Source organism: Schistocerca serialis, chromosome 1 (assembly GCF_023864345.2).
Source record: "Schistocerca serialis cubense isolate TAMUIC-IGC-003099 chromosome 1, iqSchSeri2.2, whole genome shotgun sequence".
In the NCBI taxonomy this organism is placed as follows: Eukaryota; Metazoa; Arthropoda; class Insecta; order Orthoptera; family Acrididae; genus Schistocerca; species Schistocerca serialis.
Window position 1 is genome coordinate 749750898 of NC_064638.1, and position 20375 is coordinate 749771272.

A 20375-nucleotide genomic window follows, 5' to 3' on the forward strand; every position below is an offset into this window, starting at 1 on the left:
ACATTTTGATTTGCTTTTTAGATCGAAAATCAGTTCGTTAAGTATAGGTTAGTTTGTTCTTACGGTGATTTTCGTCTGCTCTCTCGCTTACATTGGGAAATGCCGCCTGCTGGTACATCGTTGTTTTTTGTGTTAGACAATGATAATTTTTGTCTACTTTCTCACAGCACACTTTTATGGACACCACTGTATTCTGTTTGTTTTGAAGTATGTGTTGATGTTTGTGTTTTGTAGTGCTGCCAACATAATATTTTCACTACTTTGGCTTGGACCTACAATTACTCTTTTTTAAGAATAGGTGTCGAGATCGTTTTGATTAGATAGTGTATAGCATGGCAAGGATGCCGATAAATTGAGCGGATACCGCGCTCCACATGGACAAAAACGTCAAAACCATTCGCTAAATCAAAGTTCCGGTTTTAATCGGAAAGCAAAAAAATGAAAGACATATGCGTGAAAGCGATATCGAGAATGAACATGTGAAATGAGTGCAGCAGACTGTAGCGGCAATACTTTCCCTAATCGATTAAAATGTACCGACCTTACCAGCAATTGCCACAACCTGAATGCGGGACAACTCACTCCCGGAAATTGAAATGAGAACACCGTGAATTCATTGCCCCAGGAAGGGGAAACTTTATTGACACATTCCTGGGGTCAGATACATCACATGATCACACTGACAGAACCACAGGCACATAGACACAAGCAACAGAGCATGCACAATGTCGGCACTAGTACAGTGTATATCCACCTTTCGCAGCAATGCAGGCTGCTATTCTCCCATGGAGACGATCGTAGAGATGCTGGATGTAGTCCTGTGGAACGTCTTGCCATGCCAATTCCACCTGGCGCCTCAGTTGGACCAGCGTTCGTGCTGGACGTGCAGACCGCGTGAGACGACGCTTCATCCAGTCCCAAACATGCTCAATGGGAGACAGATCCGGAGATCTTGCTGGCCAGGGTAGTTGACTTACACCTTCTAGAGCACGTTGGGTGGCACGGATACATGCGGACGTGCATTGTCCTGTTGGAACAGCAAGTTCCCTTGCCGGTCTAGGAATGGTAGAACGATGGGTTCGATGACGGTTTGGATGTACCGTGCACTATTCAGTGTCCCCTCGACGATCACCAGTGGTGTACGGCCAGTGTAGGAGATCGCTCCCCACACCATGATGCCGGGTGTTGGCCCTGTGTGCCTCGGTCGTATGCAGTCCTGATTGTGGCGCTCACCTGCACGGCGCCAAACACGCATACGACCATCATTGGCGCCAAGGCAGAAGCGACTCTCATCGCTGAAGACGACACGTCTCCATTCGTCCCTCCATTCACGCCTGTCGCGACACCACTGGAGGCGGGCTGCACGAAGTTGGGGCGTGAGCGGAAGACGGCCTAACGGTGTGCGGGACCGTAGCCCAGCTTCATGGAGACGGTTGCGAATGGTCCTCGCCGATACCCCAGGAGCAACAGTGTCCCTAATTTGCTGGGAAGTGGCGGTGCGGTCCCCTACGGCACTGCGTAGGATCCTACGGTCTTGGCGTGCATCCGTGCATCGCTGCGGTCCGGTCCCAGGTCGGCGGGCACGTGCACCTTCCGCCGACCACTGGCGACAACATCGATGTAATGTGGAGACCTCACGCCCCACGTGTTGAGCAATTCGGCGGTACGTCCACCCGGCCTCCCGCATGCCCACTATACGCCCTCGCTCAAAGTCCGTCAACTGTACATACGGTTCACGTCCACGCTGTCGCGGCATGCTACCAGTGTTAAAGACTGCGATGGAGCTCTGTATGCCACGGCAAACTGGCTGACACTGACGGCGGCGGTGCACTAATGCTGCGCAGCTAGCGCCATTCGACGGCCAACACCGCGGTTCCTGGTGTGTCCGCTGTGCCGTGCGTGTGATCGTTGCTTGTACAGTCCTCTCGCAGTGTCCGGAGCAAGTATGGTGGGTCTGACACACCGGTGTCAATGTGTTCTTTTTTCCATTTCCAGGAGTGTATTAGCACAATATGCAGAATTTTAGCTTCCGTGAAAGCGTCTGATTCACTAAACGTGATTTTGGTTACAGGTTGCACTATCAACGTGTACTTAACTGCAGTTGACATAGTAGAACCACCTTAATATTGAAATGACGGTAAAAGGAGGCATGTTTCAACACATTAGTCTACGCAGTCCACCTCATTTTCAAAATTCTTCTGTAGCAACACTTCTCAAAAGTTAAGATTCTGTTCCTTTTTGGTTTTGGCTCAGTCCATGATTTACTACCATACAATTCTGTGCTCTAAGTGTACGTTATCAGATTTTTCTTCCTTGTGTCTGATACTGGCAGACTTCTCTTGGCCAGGACCGCCGCTTTTGCTTATGGTACTCTACTTTTTGTGCCTTCCCTGTTTTGTCTGTCATGACTTATTTTGAAACTTCCTGGCAGATTAAAACTGTGTGCCGGACCGAGACTCGAGTTCGGGACAGCGTTGAGCAGCGCTCCACACGTGTTTGTTTGCTCGCTGCGCGGGGTACTGCGCTCGTTGTTGTGATTCAGAGCTATCATTAGATAAGGCGTTCTCTTACCGCAAGGCGACGGTGAAACTCACGTTCGACGATTCCTACGCGCATCGAAAGGCTTCTGAAATCGAACGGTTTTTGAGAGACGGCATGAATGTCGATCCGTAAGAGCTGGTAGGCATATACCTCTTGTGGTGTCACCGCCAGACACCACACTTGCTAGGTGGTAGCCTTTAAATCGGCCGCGGTCCATTAGTATACGCCGGACCCGCGTGTCGCCACTGTCAGTGATAGCAGACCGAGCGCCACCACACGGCAGGTCTAGAGAGACGTCCTGGCACTCGCCCCAGTTGTACAGCCGACTTTGCTAGCGAAGCTACACTGACCGATACGCTCTCATTTGCCGAGACGATAGTTAGCATAGCCTTCAGCTAAGTCATTGGCTACGACCTAGCAAGGCGCCATAGCTTTGATAATTAATATTGTGAAGCATGTATCATCAAGAGCGATGTTCTACAAATGTGGATTAAAGTTAACTATTCCAGAAGCTACGTACTTTTCTTTATAGCATTCATTACGTATACTGTTTCAGACCTCACGCCAGCCTGCGTGAGTTTAAGCGCGTGCCTTTCGTCCTCCTCTCGTTGTGACTTGGCTGTCTTGCTAAGTCACAACACCTCTGTCTATCATTTCCAGTAGTCTATCTCAAGATGAAGAACGAAGAGGCATGTGACACCCTAGTCAGACGTTCCATCAACGGCTACCGCTTTCGCCACGCTGACGGTAATGTCAGCACAGTAGCCGTGGGCAACGCGGGTATGGGAGCGCGCATATTCGAGCTGCCGTTCGGAGTGCCGGCCGCGCTCGTCACTGACCCGTTGCGGCCATATGGAACGGTCCTCAGCTACATGGAAGAGAAGTGAAACACCTTTGAAACCTATCGCGTTCTCAATGGCGTCCGACAGGTACGCATCTAACTCCGCAAACATTTGCAGTCGTGCTTCTTCATCGGAGGTTGCCGAGCCATCATTACTTATGGCGGACAACCGCGGACGTGTGCCGGCTGTGGACAGGAAGGCCACGTCCGATCCAACTGCCTATAGCGCCGCCTTGTCCAGGCGCCACCTGCGGAACCAGTAAGGCAGCTGTGCCGACCGCATTACCGCTTATGTACGTGGAAGCGGTGCGGTAGGTGCGCACAGAAGCCGCGCCCATGCTGCAGTTCGAAGCGACCGCGAGCTCAGCCGCCGACGACGCCGTGACGGCGGCACCGCATCACGAGACCTCCTTGAAGGACACAACGCCCGCCACCATCACCACCACCACCTCTACTAACGCCGTCGCTCCAGAAGCGTCAGTTACGGACACTGGCCTCATGGCCGAGGGTATTGACCCCAGCTCTTCGACGGGAGCGGACACACGGACGCGGAAACAACGGTCGCCGAAGTGTCTTAAGAAACGCCACCTCTCGACGGAAGACGACCAACGGGGCGGAGACAGGGAGCAAGCTGCCGACGCCTTCTCTGACGCATCGTTGCCAACGGACTCTACCAGTACCGCCCCAAGGCAGGCATCCGACACCATGGACAGTATGGTGGCCTCACCCACCCCAGACGTTCCTATGACTGAAGCCCCTGAGGACAAAGACTATGTAATGGAGCCCAATGTCCACGACGACGCACCGTCACCGACCCCTTCCCCTCTCGGTGACTGGGCTGCTGAAATGGAAGCAGAAGACGCACTCCTTCGCCACACGGGACCGTCGCCCCTCGTGGGGAGAGCCTAAAACCCACAGAAGGGCTGCGTTAAAAAAGATACCTGCCACTAGCATGCATAACCAAGCGGCCCCATTATCACCGAGAGGCCACCATTTGCATCAACACACTCCGCATTAACGTGTTCCTGTCCTCTCGTGTGGGCACAGTCACCCTTAACGGCATATGCTCTATCAAAACGCGCATGTTCCATGATATGCTTCGAGCGGTGGACCTGGATATCACCCTTCTTCAAGAAGTCCATCCAGAGCTGCAATTGAATATTTATGGATACACAGCCTACAGCAGCCCATCAAGTGACGGTGCCGGCGGAACCGCCATCCTATTACGCGACGGCATCGAGACATCGGAAGTCACGTATCTGCCATTTGCACGAGATGTTGCCGTCACTGTGGGAGCAGTCCGAAATGTCAATGTTTACGCTCCCTCGGGGTCATTTCGTCCCGTCGAGAGGGTCGCCTTTTATTCCGGCGAAATTGCTCCACTCCTGAATGGGAATATGGAACAGTACAACATAGGCGGCGCTTTTAATAGCGTCTTGGATCCAACAGACCAAACACCGTACTATTCTACATGCATGGCACTACGGGCACTCGTGCGAGATCTGGCGCTACACGACACGTGGCCTCTCCTTCACGGGGACCACCTTGACTATACATATTTCACCGACCACTCTGCCAGTCGCCTCTCCCAAGGACTCCGCACCGCGACAAGGGACACAGAACTGTGGCCGACAGCCTTCACAGACCATTTGGCGTACATCTGCTCGGTCACACTCCCCCCAACAGCTCACATATCGCAGCCGTGGTCCATGGACGCTGAACGTTTCCTACATGTACGAGGACGCATGTCGACGGGAGATCATTGCCGCGTGGGACCACCACCTCTGGAGTTTGCATGCACATCCTTCCACCTTACATTGGTAGCTCGACCGCTCCAAGCCAGCCCTCCGACGGACACTCATGGGACAAGGCCGTGACAGAGCGTGCTGGCGTCAGGTGACGTCGTAAATTTATTCCACTGCCCTGAGGGAACTAATGACACAGCCGCCATCACGAGGACGGCAGACAGTGGTTAATCGTCTCAAAGCTCGCCTACTCCGTCTCAGAGCAGAACAGCATTACGGAGCCGGAGCCGGGCGAGTGTGCAGGATACCATCCCCACCGAAATCAGAGAAAGACGCCACCGCAAGAGCCACCTTATAACATCAGGCAGTAGCAGGTGGACGCGTCGACTCGCAGTGCGCTATCGCTGCGGCATTCGTCCAGCATTACAGGACATTTTATGCCAAAGACTCACAGACTGTTGCCAATTCAAATGGTTCAAATGACTGTAAGCACTATGGGACTTAACATCTGAGGCCATCAGTCCCCTAGACATAGGACTACTTAAACCTAACTGACCTAAGGACATCACACACATCCATGCCCGAGGCAGGATTCGAACTTGCGACCGTAGCAGCCGCGTCGTTCCGGACTGAAACGCCTAGAACCGCTCGACCACAGCGGCCGGCGTGTTGCCAGTATGGAGATATTCTGACTCCACAGTAGTGGCCCAGGACGACACCCTGCTGGCTCCCATAACAGCTGAAGACGTAACAGCGGCCATGGCACGTGGCGGCCTGAACAAGTCACTGGGCCCAGACGGCTTACTGAACGAATTCTACCGTGCCTTCTATCCCCTGATGGGCACACATCCCCTGATAGATTCAGATGTTTCAAGACCTCCTCCACGAAGACTTTAAAGCTCCCACTGATTTCTTCGAAGGCATCATGATACCAGTTCCCAAACCGAGCGGTTCTCACCATTGTCACGACCTTCGTCTTCTTACGGTCCTGAACACGGGCTAAAAATTTTCCACCCGTATCCTCCACACATGATGCATCCTGACCAGACATGTCTAGGCGGTGACAACAACATCCACAGGGTACTTTGCGCCTACCGCGACGTCACAGCGCTGCCGGTGGCTTGCCAAGGCGCCCTTGTCGCCGTCGATTTTGATCACGCCTTTGATCGTCTCGACCACGGTTTCCTTCGCGCCGTGCTCGAATGCATGGGGCTCTCGCAGGCGTCAGCAAGGGTGATCTTACGCTTAATTCACGGGGCGCGCTCCCGGATTATGGTCAACGGCCACCAGAATGAGCAGATCACTCTTGAACTTTTGGTGCGACAGGGATGCCCTTTATCAGGAGTGTCATTCGCGGTGGCCCTCGAACCTGTGCTGCACAGCCTTCGCCAACGACTGGAAGGCATCTGCATTCGAGATGTGGCCTTCCGATGTACTGCCTTCGCTGACGAAGTGGTGATGTTGGTGCGGTCAGGCGACGAAATCCAAGCGACGCTTCAGTGAATGTGTCGCTACGGCGCGGTATCAGGCAGCATCGTCAACATGCGTAAGACGACGTACATGGATGTCGAGAGAGGCCTCCCCCCCCCCCCTACAGCGATCCTCTTCCAAAAGGTTCCCTCACTGAACGCATTGGGGTGCAGTTCTCTGGTGCAGTTCGCCGAACTGAGACTGCCTCATATCGCCAGCTACTACAAAGGACACGGGCGCTGCTCTGTGATAGTAGATTCCGCAGCATGGATATGATTCTCCAAACGCATTACGTCAACATTTACTCAGCGTCCAATTTTAATTATTTTACGCACGTCCTTCCCCTAACAATCACAATGGCCCACAGTTTCTAGGTGGCGTACGGACAATTTATGAGTGCAGGTCACATATTCAAAGTTCTCTACACTACTTTAACGAGGCCTCCACTGACAGGAGGCCTGGGATTGACTCACTGGCACAACCGCGCGCGGGCGTTATACCTACGAACGATACGGCTCGCATGGACTGCGACCAACACCAGCTTGACGGGGACGCTGCTACAGATCGTCGCTCCGCGAGATCTTCCTTCGTCCTCCAGTCGCCGTGGGACACATAGCTCCGTCTCTTGCCCACATCCAAGATTTCCTGGTCGAACTGAGCTACATGACTGAGGATCTACCGGTGACGAGGGCGCCGAGCACGAGAGATAACCACCGCATCTATCAGGCACGACAACCCCGTAACAACGTCGAATAACAACACCCAACCATCTGCTTGACCAGGGTGTGGTGAGCCGCCCATACCTGCCACGTACGCTCGTTTCCTTCCAGACGATCTCCTACAGCCAGATACGGTTTACTTTCCTACTACCAGAACGAATGGCGTCAACTGGCTGAAGGGCATGGTGCTGTATTACATTTTGCAAGCCGCGTCCGAAAGCGCTCTTGACTTGTGGATCCGCCTGACGACTACTCATGAGGCGTTCCGCCACCATGCAGTGTACCGAACACGACTATCGAGTTATTTAGGCGCATTATTCGAGGACACTACTGCCCATTGGGGCGTTCCGAGTGCTAGAAGGCACACGATTGATCCTCTGAGAAAACGGTTTAGAGGGGGCCCCCAACATTCATTACGCGAAGACGACTCGAAGGCTTCTAGTGGCGGTAGTAGGATCCAGTTAAAAAAAAATTTTAAAAAATATATAAATATAAATAAATACATGAAAAAAGAATATATCCATACTCATAAATAAATGAATTTGATCAAATGAAGTTCCCTTGATCCTGTCAGACCCCTTTCCTTCCTTGGCTCGGGGGAGGGCGGGAATGGGGAATGGGACATCGAGGCCAGGCCTCGGAAGACGACCCCTGCCCTCTTTGCCCCCAACCCTACTCTCAGGTCATAAAAAAAAGTCGGTAGAGCACTTGTCCCCGAAAGGCAAAGGTCCCCATTCGAGTCTCTATCCGGCACACAGTTTTAATCTGCCCGGAAATTTCTCGCCATTCTCATTTCTGTTGCTTTCGTCTTTCTTCGGTTTATTTTCGATCTACATTCCTCATTCCTTTTGATTCCAGTTCTTCTCCACCTTCGCTGAGGATAGCAATGTCATCGGTGAATTTCATATCCTGTCTCCTTCATTTTTAATCCCACTCTGGAACCTATCTTTTATTTGCGTCAGTGATTCTCCTATGTACAGGTTGAGCAGTAGGACCGAAGAACTGGATCCCTGTCTTACATCCTTTTTGATTAGAGCTTTTCGTTCTTGCTCTTCCAATCTTATTATTCCTTCTTGGTTCTTGTACATATGCTACATTACCAGCTTTTCTCTATAGCTTATCATTATTTTTCTAGGAATTTCGAACATCTTGCCGCATTTTACATTATTCAACGATTTTTCGAGGTCGATAAATCCTATGAAAATGCTTTTATTTGTCTTGCTTCCATTATCAACTGCAACTTCAGGGCGGCCTCTCTGGTGCCTTTACCATTCCCAAAGCCAAACTAATCGTCACATAACAGATTCTTACTTTACTTTTCCATTATTCGGTATATTACTGTCAGCAAGTTGGATGCATGAGCTGTTAAGATTATTGTGTGGTAGTTCCCGCATACTCGTATATTAGCTCTTCGAAATTGTGTGGGTGGTGTTCTTCCGAAAGTTCGATGCTGCAATGTTGCCAGTCTCATAGATTCTACACAACAACTTAAATGGTCGTCTTTTCATCACTCCCCCAATGATTCTAGAAATTCCGATAGGATGTCGTCTACCCCTTCTCGCTAATTTGAGCTTACCTCTTCCAGAGATCTTGTAAATTCTCACTCTGTTACCGGATCCCCTATGACTTCCCTATCGACTTCGATTTCTTCTTCTGTCACATCATCAGACAAGTTTTCCCCGTCATAGAAGATTTAAATATACTGCTTCCACCCACCGGCTCCCTAGTACGCGGCTGACAGCGGAATTTCCATTGTTGTTACAGAAATACAGTGTAGATTTTTAAAAACTGTTTCTTGACGTAGCCGGCCGCGGTGGTCTCGCGGTTCTAGGCGCGCAGTCCGGAACCGTGCGACTGCTGCGGTCGCAGGTTCGAATCCTGCCTCGGGCATGGATGTGTGTGATGTCCTTAGGTTAGTTCGGTTTAAGTAGTTCTAAGTTCTAGGGGACTGATGACCACAGCTGTTGAGTCCCATAGTGCTCAGAGCCATTTGAACCATTTTTTCTTGACGTAAACGGAAACTTATTTATTATAAAAGCTATGTCGACGACGCGATATTGTTCTTTAGGGGTTGTCGCGGAGAAATGAAGCCGCATTTTAATAGCATGTAACTTAAACTAAATTTTACCAAGAGGGTGTAGCTATAAATTCTTTAGACTTACATATAAAAGAGGAAACAGTAGGCATACTTTCGAAATATGTAGGAAGCCGAAAAACACGGACTCAATCGTAAGTGCAAGTTGGAATCATCCATAGGAACAATAAATGGCATTCTTCCATGCTATGCTGAATTGAATTCGGGAATTATCCCTAACTAATGATGAGAAAGTTAAAACAGATTGCAACTGCCAATGGGTAACTGTAAACGGAAAGTGGAATCATTATTAATACACACACAGGATGAAACGTCCCCTTAGAAAAATTATAAATGACTGTGCTTAAACTGACACACAATATTTTTAGCGCAATGCAGTCTGACTTTACCTTAATAGTGTTCAAAAGTCATAATATATATAGCAGTTCATGACACCCATTCTTACAAACGTACTGTTTCCGATGGACGCACGTCCAGATCATCTGCTCTCAAAACTCCGCCACTTCTCTCTCCACATCCACCACTGCTGGCGGCTCACCTCCAACTGCGCAACGCTACGCGCTGTTAACAGCCAACAGCGCAACAGTACAACAGCGAATATTACAACAATGCCACCCAGCCACAGACTGCACACATCACAGCCACTGATTTTCATACAGAGCGCTACGTGTCGTTACCAATATAAAGCCTAAACAGCCTACTTACAAGGATTACCAGCGTTGAGGACGTAGGTATTGGATTAAACTGCCAGAGTAGGATAGCATTCACATTAGGACTGTTGATGGTTTTAATATATCGAGAATCCGATGTATCGAATTTAAAAATTGTCATAGCAGGGCCTCGATACATAGAAAAATGTTACCGATATATCAATATATCGACGGAAAAAATATCGACAAATAAAATAAAATAAGTCGACTGCACATTATAAATATACGGCTGGTTTTAGAGCTGTATTATTAGATATTCTGTTCATCAACAAGCCAGCAGCCTGCTTATCCCCCTCAGAGCAAGAATTGAAAGGAAAACGATCCACGTTCGCGACTGGCAATGACCATTTTGCTAACAATGGTAACTGCTGGTAAGTGACACAATAATAGGTGTCCGATGGGTCCGTCTTTCGGATTCGTCACATATCGGATCTGTCTGGAACACTTCATGTCAGCTTCCCCATTTTTTCATTCCTGCAAACGCCAGCGACCTAACAGTAGTAATGTCAAAATTGCGTCGTGAAGTTAAACGTTGCAGTTTCTGTTGGTGGCGCCGAGCGCCAATTACCTCAGCATTTCCCCTCACACGTCTCCGCCCACCGCAAACACCAATCTTGTCGTTTACATTTTCGTTCATCAGTTTCAACAACTGCTCTTGAAGAATGCTGATTTGAAGAAGCAGCATACTAGTTGCGTTAAAAATTGTTTTCAATGCATCTGCTGTGCTATTTCTCACATGGGATACCATTTTCTAGCCATGCTTACCGCAACTGGTAATCGGCACTGACGGTTGCTTACAAACGATCTTGATTACGAAGTTCACCCTCTTTCAGGTAGTATTATGGACAGCCCCTTCCCACTCAAAATGAGTAAACTAGCGAATATCTTTTTCGACTGGAACTGATAAGCTCCTGCGTGCTCTAAGTACAACTCGGCGAGGGCTTTTGTAGTGACAAACATCGGTTGTACGTATGAAAACACTGTGACTCGGTAGTTGAGTTGATTAAACAGCATTACTATTAATTTCATTAATTCTCGTAATTCACTTAACAGTTGTTTGTTTGTTTTACAGTGTACAGATTAAAGTCATACAGCTACACAGCTATTCGAGTCTCATGTTAAGTACGTACATCCACTGGCGTTACCTTATGTAAAGTAAAGTATGTGTTGCGCCTTCTATATTTTGATGGAATAGGTTTTTCAAGAGAGAACAGTTCAAAAGTATCATGTCGTGCAGACTGACGAAGAGAAAGAACGAGAAATGCACCCTCGGAGCGTGTAAAGTAGCATGGTGGACGCTCTTGCACGTCCTGATTTGAAATCGGTTGCTTGTATCCTAGAAGAATTGGTGCTCAGCGAAAAAAGTTATGGTTCAATGGAAATTCACACCCACGTTGTTAAGGAGTTTGCTAAAATTTTTGAACTATTGTCAGCTGACACCAGTGAAGTAGATCATTCATAAAAAAATGGAAATACTACTTGATAAACATAAGATATATGTTTCCTTTAACTGTAGATTTTGCTGCCTGCTTTGGCTTTTACTTGTTAGGTTCAGTCTCAGCATTTTGACTCAGTAATATATTAAAACTGTTTTTGCATTGTCGGAGGAAGCTCGTTAAGAAGTGAGACTTCACGAAAGGAAATGTTTTATTCGCTATGGGAATACTATTTCTGAACTTGCTGACAAGTAACATTTCCGGAGAACGTAGGGAAACACAGGAAGTTTGCCAATTGTGAGTGACTACATTACGCTTCGTTGTGTGTGTGTGTGCGTGAATGAGAGAGAGAGGGGGGGACGGGGGAGAGAGGGGGCGGATGGGTGTGGAAGATGGGGAGGGGGGGGGGTGGAGAGAGAGAGAGAGAGAGAGAGAGAGAGAGAGAGAGAGAAAGATGTTCCTCTTCTTAAGGGGGACGTGGGAGAAATTGCAATACTTGAAATAAAACCTTATAAAGTCCAATGTCTTCGAGACAATGTAACTAAATGTGGCACTGTTGTCAAGAAATGTTAATTGCATGCTACATACGTTTTTATGCTTATTTATGTTAAAGGTTTTTAATTACAAGCAATTAAAATTTTTTCAACCATTGTGAGTACAAATGATCCTTTTTCGAACAGTTTGTCAATAAAATGCTTTTTGTAAGAAACTTGATGTATCATTAATACTAATACCTGTGAAACAGAACTCTGATACCTTCTTTTGCTAGTTCTTTACAGCTATTCAAATACCTGAAAAAATGCATCAAATTTCAAGGCTTTTGTCGTACATAAATGCCTTACTATTGCATTAAATGAAAATCCCTTCCACAGAATATTAAATTATAGTATTGACTTGGTGCATACCAAATTGAAGTACTCTAACATTAGTGGTTTGTGAGAAAGAGGTACATAAAACTTCCTAAATGAAAGATTTAACAGTGTTTGTTTAAGGCCTTACTTGCTGTGGCTGAGCTAGTGTAAACCATATGCATACTCTTCTTCTTCATCAAACAGTGTTTTCTTTGCTTGTCTTCTGATTTTCAAACTGAGTGGCAATAATGTCAGCTGCAGGAATTCTCCTTTCTCCGATTTCTTTCAATATCGTCAGTTTGAAAGCTCCTGGATGACCCTCTATAAAGTTCGTAGTCTACGAAGATTATTAAAGTGTAGTAATTACAATGTACTGGAACGAAGCATATTTCAGGTTGTAATAATAGATCTATTCATAACTTTCGTAAATTTTACTCGTTTACAAGCACCTCTAAATAAAAACCATGAAGCACAGAATATGAAATCAGTGGCAGTGATGCTGTTCCACTGCCTTATTGATGTCTGTAAAAACGTTCCCTGCAGAATGATTGCATAATACCGGAAGAAAACGCCACAGGAATACACAATGTGAGGAAATACAGAACAAGAAAAGGGCATGGCCCGGCGCAGGCTGTTGCCAATTATTTGTCACATGAGTGAAATTGGAACTGAAATTTCAGTACTATGTAGTAAATGAGGAGCCAGTAACAAATTTTTCACAATTTTTGTTGCTTTCGCGCCCTACATTCTTCGCAGTTCTGTTGAAACCTATGCAGACAATGAACAGTGTTGCTGCTTTGAAGCTACGTGGAACGCGAGTAATGCTTGGATAATTGTGTCGGTGGTGCACCTGCCCGCGAAAAGCAAAGGTGCCAAGTTCTTGTCCCGGTCCTCCACACACCTATAGTCTGCCAGTAGGTTTCAAATCAGCGCACACTCGGTTGTAGAATAAAAATTCATTATAGATTTTGCTGCTTGCAAGAATGATTTTTCTTTTTCTTTTACAGGAATTAAATTTCTTTGGGAGCGCATTGTTGGTACTCTGCAGATCCACTACTGTTCCTCTGCAGGATGCACCAATGCGTAACGTGACCGAGAAGACACGGATTGACAGTGGCTTTGCGAGGGTAAGCTGGCCTGTTACTCTACGCCTCTCTACACTGTCCGCAACGCCACAGCTGTTACACTTCCGTTCCAGTTGAGCTGTCATAAGATCGCTTATTAGTGACCACAGCTGTCTGTTACTTTCTCATTTAGCACAATCTCCAGGAAGCTTAACTGGGTTCGTATTTCTATACGTGCGTTGGTATGCAGTGGTGGGCCCAGGTAATATCACTACAAAATTAACGCAGTTATTCTGTTAGAGTACCAAGCGCATTATCAGACGACAGGTCAGTGGCGGTGGAAAAATTACTGTATTGTGTGGGGTGTTCAGTAACTTCAAATGGTTCAAATGGCTCTGAGCACTATGGGACTTAACTTCTGAGGTCATCAGTCCCCTAGGACTTAGAACTACTTAAACCTAACTAAACTAGGGACATCACACACATCCATGCCCGAGGCAGGATTCGAACTTGCGACCGCAGCGGTAGCGCGGTTCCAGACTGTAGCGCCTAGAATCGCTCGGCCACTCCAGCCGGCTTCAGTAACTAATGCAACAATTTTCTTCATGGCCAGTTACAGATGAAAGAATGCGCACTTTGCTGTAGGATATCGTGGAATATTCCTGCTTAAGCACCTATATAGTTTCATGACGTTCCAGCAGTTGGTGGCGCAATATGTAGCCTTCAAAATGGCGCCTGTAACCGAGATGCGTTCCAAGCAGACAGATGTCACTGTTTCTTTTGGCAATAAAACCAAAGCCTCACAGATATTCATAAGCGCTTGCAGAATATCTACGGAGACCTGACAGTGAACAAAAGCACGGTGACTCGCTTGGCGAGGCGCCTGTCATTGTTGCAACAAGGTCGCGCAAACCTGTCCGATCCCCCGTGTGCCGGCTGGCCCCACACAGCTGTGACTTCTGCAATGTTGGAACGTGCGGACACTCTCACTCGAGGTGACTAACGGATGCCAGACACCTCCCTGCTCAACTGGACGTTTCTATTGGTAATACTGACACGCACGTCCATTAGTTCGGATACTCGGGGCTATTTGATGTCCTCCCTCATGGTGCACGCTCAGCTCTGTAATGTATTGTGCTACCTTCGGGAAACTGAAGAAACGATTTCAGCGAATTCTTCACCGCAGGAATGCAAGCAAACTTCTTATTCGACATGACGATGCAAGGCCTCACACAATTCTGGGCAGCCGAGAGGAGCCCAAAAAATTTCATTGGACTCTTCTTCCTCATCCACCCTGCAATTCGGATCTCGCACCTTCCCGCTTCCATCAGTTTTGTCTAATGAAAGGTGCGTTCCACAGGAAGCAGTACGTGGATGATATGCAGGTTATGATGTAGAAAGACGTCGGATCCTACATCGAGCGGTAGTGTGTACCATGCGAGACTACAGCCTCCCAGCAAGGTGTCTTAAGACCGTCACATTGAACGGAGAGTACGTTGAACAATAAGATTTTGTAACTAAAAGAGTGAGGACTAATATTGTGTATTGGAATCCTGAATCAAACCTATCTGCTTTCAGAAAAAAGTGTTGCATTACATATTGAACGTCCCTCGCGAGAATACCTCAGTAAATACGAGGGTCACTCCAAAAGAAATGCGCACTATTTTTGTAAAATAACAGTTTTCATTCTGCATGTGTGAAAGTTGTACAGCGTGTAGCTACATTCTTCCCGCTTGTTTTCCAACTTAATTCAGTCTGTTCCCGTGAGTGGCGCCGTCACAGCATGTCTTCAAGATGGCTGCTACACTTGACGTTCGCCGGAAGCAACGTGCTGTCATAGAATTCCTGTGCTGTGGAAACGAGACAGTGGGAAACGTCCACAAGAGGTTGAAAAAGGTGTATGGAGATGCTGCTGTCGATCGCAGTACAGTTAGTCGGTGGGCAAGCAGGTTACGTGATGAAAGCGGGCACGGAAATATTAAGGATTGTCCTTGCAGCGGCACGCTTCGTACTGCACACACTCCAGACAATGTGCAGAAAGTTAACGAATTGGCGACTACTGACAGACGCATCACAGTGAAAGAATTGTCACGCTACGTTGGGATAGGGGAAGGAAATGTTTGCAGAATACTGAAAGTGTTGACGTTAACAAAGGTTTGTGCCAGGTGGGTTCCCAGGATGTTGACAGTGGCTCACAAAGAAACAAGAAAAACGATATGCAGAGATCTTTTGGAACAGTACGAGAATGGTGGAGATGAATTTCTTGGAAGAATTGTGATAGGTGGTGAAACATGGCTCCATCATTTTTCACCAGAGACGAAGAGGCAATCAATGGAGTGGCATCGTGCAAATTCCCTCAAGAAAAAAAAAAATTCAAAACCACACCTTCTGCTGGAAAAGTTATGGCTACTTTGTTTTTCGATTCCGAAGGACTCTTGCTTATGGACATCATGCCAAGTGGAACCACCATAAATTCTGATGCACATGTGAAGACACTGAAAAAACTTCAAGCTCGACTGAGTCGTGTTCGACCACATCGGCAAAAGCAGGATGTTTTGCTGTTGCAAGACAATTCAGGGCCACATGTCAGTCAAAAAACCATGGAAGCGATCACAGAACTCCCATGGACAACACTGAAGCACCAACCTTACAGTCCTGACCTGGCTCCATGTGACTATCATCTCTTTGGGAAACTGAAAGACTCTCTTCTTGGAACAAGGGCTGAAGTTGATGACTCCCTTGTGCACGCTGCCAAACAGTGACTATAACAGGTTTGTCCAGAATTTTACCGTGCGGGTATACAGGCATTGGTTCCAAGATGGCGTAAGGCAATTGAGAGGGATGGAAATTATGTGGAGAAATGAAAATATTGTTCCTAAAGGATGTATATATACACTGTAAAACTTTCAAACATGTAGAATAAAAGATGGATTTAAAAAAAATAGTGTGCATTTCTTTTGGAGTGACCCTCGTAGTTGGGATACAAGAAACATCTGAAGGAATAACAGTTAAATGAAAAGTGACACTTACAGCATTCTTTTGCCGAGGTAATCACGAATATCACCCTTAATATTTTGGTTAATAAATTTTAGTGTCACTGCAATTGTGTAAGGAATGCCTCGATGTCTTGGTTCAAATGTCTCTGAGCCCTATGGGACTTAACTTCTGAGGTCATCAGTCCCCTAGAACTTAGAACTACTTAAACATAACTAACCTAAGAACATCACACACAAACATGCCCGAGGCAAGATTCGAACCTGTGACCGTAGCGGTCGCACGGTTCCAGATTGTAGCGCCTAGAACCCCCCGGCCACCCCAGCCGGCCTCGATGTCTTGTTTCGAACGATATTTACATAAAAGTTTCTGCTAACCAAGTTTGTAAGGCTGTGGGCATTATATGACTCCCTGATCACTTAAATTCTGTGCACTGTGTTTTGTACTTCATCTCTGTCGGAATGCATTACACTACCTTATGCAAATAGCAGAAGCTAAGTTACATATGTCGTACTGAACGAGTATGTTGCATACTAAACCTCTCGAATCTCCGTCAGGTCTCACCTGCAACGTACTTTTCAATTCTACTCCGAAGCTCGTAGAACGTGCAGAGGGCGGTGAGTAGGCAATGCTTTGAATAAGAATTGACACGCATCAGTTCTGTGCTGCAGGAAAAAATGAAACATATAAAATGCGTCCCAGTCTTTGGCGTCTGCTGGCTGAAAGAACTATAATAATTTACTGTGCCACCTAATTAAGACATTTATAAACAAAAAATTAATGTGATAGCAATACGAAATGTTAGCAGAGTACTAGAAAGGGATGCGGACCATCAACACTGAAAAATTTTCCACATTAGTTAGTTGGTTACATACGCAGTAATGAGAACAGTGGTGGAAAATTGCTATCGTTCATTTACACTATGTGATCAAAAGTATGCGGACACCCCCCCCCCCCCCCTCCCAAATTACATTTTTCATATTAGGTGCATTGTGCATTGTGCTGCCACCTACTGCCAGGTACTCCATATCAGCGACCTCAGTAGTCATTAGACATCGTGAGAGAGAAGAATGGGGCGCTCCGCTGAACTCACAGACTTCAAAAAATGGTTCAAATGGTTCTGAGCACTATGGGCCTTTACAGCTATGGTCATCAGTCCATCAGTCCCCTAGAACTTAGAACTACTTAAACCTAACTAACCTCAGGACAACACACAACACCCAGTCATCACGAGGCAGAGAAAATCCCTGACCCCGCCGAGAATCGAACCCGGGACCCCGTGCTCGGGAAGCGAGAACGCTACCGCGAGACCACGAGCTGCGGACTCACGGACTTCGAACGTGGTCAGGTTATTGTGTCATACGTCTATACGCGAGATTTTCACACTCCTAAACATCCCTAGGTCCACAGTTTCCGATGTGACAGTGAAGTGCAAACGTGAGGGGAAACGTACAGCACAAAAGCGTACAGGCCGACCCCGTCTGCTGACTGACAGAGGCTGCCAACAGTTGAAGAGGGTCGTAATGTGTAATAGGCAGACATCTATCCCGATCATCACTCAGGAATTCCAAACTGCAGCAGGAACCACTGCAAGTACTGTTCAAATGTGTGTGAAATTTTATGGCATTTAACTGCTAAGCTCGTCAGTCCCTAAGCTTACACGCTACTTAACCTAAATCATCCTAAGGACAAACACACACACACACACCCATGCCCGAGGGAGGACTCGATCCTCTGCCGGGACCAGCCGCACACTTCATGGCTGCAGCGTCTGAGACCGGTCGGCTAATCCCGCGCGGCACTCCAGGTACTATGACAGTTCGGAGGGAGGTAAGGAAACGTGGGTTTCATGGCCGAGCGACTGCTCATAAGCAACACATCACGCCGGTGATTACCAAACGGCGCCTCGCTTGATGTAAGGAGCGTAAACACTGGACGATTGAACAGTGGAAAAGCGTTGTGTGGAGTGACGAATCACGGTACACAATGTGACGATCTGATGGCCGGGTGTCGGCATGACGAATGCCCGGTGAACGTCATCTGCCAGCGTGTCTGGTGTCAACAGCAACATTCGGAGACGGTGGTGTTATGGTGTGGTCGTGTTTTCCGTGGAAGGGGCTTGCACCCCTTGTTGTTTTGCGTGGCACTATCACAGCACAGGCCTACATTGATGTTTTAAGCATCTTCTTGCTTCGCGATGTTGAAGAGCAATTCGGAGATGGCGATTGCATCTTTCAACGCGATTGAGCACCTATACATAATGCACGGCCTGTCTCGGAGTGGTTACATGACAATAACATCCCCGTAATGGACTTACCTGCACAGAGTCCTGACCTGAATCCTAGAAAACACTTTTGGGATGTTTTGGAACGCAGACTTGGTGCCAGGCCTCACCGATCGACATCGATACCTTTCTTCAGTGCAGCACTCTGTGAAGAACGGGCTGCCATTCCCCAAGAAACCTTCCAGCACCTGGTTGAACGTATGACTGCGAGAGTGGAACTGTCATCAGGGCTAAGGGTGGGCCAACGTCATACTGAATTCTAGAATTGCCGATGGAGGGTGCCATGAACTTGTAAGTCATTTTCAGCCAGGTGTCCGGATACTTCTGATCACATAGTGTACCAGCATACACGAGAGAGTGAAACACTTTATTTTACATTTTTGTTCTGGTAACATTCAAAGGACGGGTTGTAGGCGGTGGGTGGAATAATTTAATAAATGGTTTTGTATTTATGTTGTTTGCCGTTCTCAACACTGGCTCTCTAGCTACAATATTGGCAACCAGAAAGTGATTAACAAAACGTGAAGCCTGTAATTAGAATTCCTAGTGCCCACTTCATCTGAGAAATACATTTATAGCTACAGCTTGTAGCTCTGAGGAATTAGGAGATTGTCTGTGATTTATAATCAAAAACCATTCTCTCTAAAATGTTCACTATATTCTGAAAGTCACAGACCAAAAAGAATCCACACAATCCAACTACCAGAGCAGTTCAGAGTCTAATGCGCGGATGCCACTATAACTGTTCAAATTAAATGTTTAAGTGAATGCTCGCCATAATTTGATGATAATGTTCATCAAACGCCACGCTAAATAATGGTAGAATGTCTGTCCTGCGGCGGCACGTGAAAATACGACATACGCAAACTAAAGATAGATCATTAACGTCATCCCAAATTAACACTTCACTCGAAAACGATTTCATGGTTACGCGTATCCCGAGTAACTTATTACTGCATCCGAGGCTGTTTATAGCAATGATACCCACGCGACGCGACTGCCGGCACAGGTGGTGCGCTAATCAGCGTCTGGAGAGAACTGGGGCCTTCCTCTTTCTCGCACAGCGTTCTTACATATAAAGCCGCGGTGCGGACGGCTAAGGGAACGCTTGATCAAATCTGCTTTCCCGACTAGCCGCTGGGCTAGTAATGCACCACTTTAAGTTATCGAATAAATCATTGCTTCGTTTGCTGATGGCCGATGAAGCTTTCAATTTAATTGTGCAATCAGCACACAAGTAAGTAATCATAATAAAAGTCTGACGTGGCTAAGTCAAACATTTTGGGCGAGAGAATTAATTTAATTACACTACACACATTATAACTTGCTCTTTGGAGATACGCTATAGCTATAGTTTTATAGTTATTCTGTTGAAACTTTTCACATTTTTATGATTATGGCGGATCTCCATTCTTCTTCAATTTAAACATCCTAGCTTTATTTATTCGCCTACTTAATCTATCTTGCGTCCTTAATTTCTAAGACAAAAACCAGAAAATCATGAATTTCAACTAAAATTTTAATTTGTGAGATCCAGAATATTGTTTCTACTAAATTATTATGCAAAATGAATCTATATATAAATTTTTAAGTTTCTCGCTTTTTTCTGCTGCGCCAATGAATTT